We start from the raw sequence: 1134 nt of genomic DNA, 5'->3' as shown, positions 1-1134 counted from the left end.
AAGGGAAAATTCCTGGAAAGAAATACATTTATTTTCCACTTCAGGCCAGTCTGCAAGTGTGCTATTTGTTGCAGTGTTAAAGTAGCCGAAGATACTGCGTTGGATGCAATGATCTGAGAGCTCTTTTCCAAACTAAATGATTCTGTGGGGACCAAAAAAGGATGAGGAACAGCAAGTGGAGCAGAAACAATTGAGAAAACGTCCTGGACAGTAAGGAGCTGTGGAGGAAGGGGATGCAGGGGCTGTAGCTGTGGTGGGATGTGCAGGACTGGAATATCCGTGAGCCCTGCTCGGCTCTGCCGTCCTTGCCCTGAGTTTCTGCGAGCACATTTCGGTGCTGCTGGGTGGTGGCTCCTGCTGAGCCAGGCTGGCATTGCACCAGCGGCGCCTTCCCAGCCAAACTTCCAGCGCTGCGTGCCAGATGGAATTGACACTGGAGCGTTATTTCATATTGGGAGTGTGTGAGCGTAGAGGGGAAATTTAAATTAATATGTTATTTGTAGTTGAACGGGGGAAATTTTAAAATTAATATGTTATTTGTAGTTGAACGGGGAGAGATAAAATTCTATGGATGTTATGGTTGAATAGCATCCAATTTATTGGTGCTAGATTATAAAAGGAGGTGTATTGCTCAGGACTGCACATAGTCATAATGTGTAGTATAATAGGGCTATATAGTATAATAATACTGTTTAAGAGGGCTGTAATTCTAAACTATAATTCTGTAATTCCAAAGTCCGAGGAGCCGAGCGCCTCTGAGGGCGGCGCGCGTTGTTACAGGACCCGTTGCCACAGCATCCTGCTCCTGCTGCGCGCAGCCCCGGCTCAGTATTTTCCATATGCACTAGACAAAAGTGTGTGACAAAAGTGTGTGACAAACGTGTATTCGCTGGCTTTCCCCCTAAAGCCGGGGATCCTCCCCGCAGCCGAGCACCGGCACCGGCCGAACCGGGGTTAACCCCGCCGCCGCTGCCGCCGCCCCATTGGCGGGCGCCCCCCCCGCCGTTCCCATTGGAGGCGCCCGGCCGCGTCTCCCCGGCCAGGGCAGCGCTGGCGGCTGATTGGCGGGCGGGCGGCGCGCGGCGGGCGGGGCGGGCGCCCATTGGCTGGGGGGCGGGAGCGGGGCGCTGGGCG

Source organism: Agelaius phoeniceus, chromosome 8, assembly GCF_051311805.1.
Source record: "Agelaius phoeniceus isolate bAgePho1 chromosome 8, bAgePho1.hap1, whole genome shotgun sequence".
NCBI classification, from domain to species: Eukaryota; Metazoa; Chordata; class Aves; order Passeriformes; family Icteridae; genus Agelaius; species Agelaius phoeniceus.
This window is presented reverse-complemented; position numbering follows the sequence as displayed.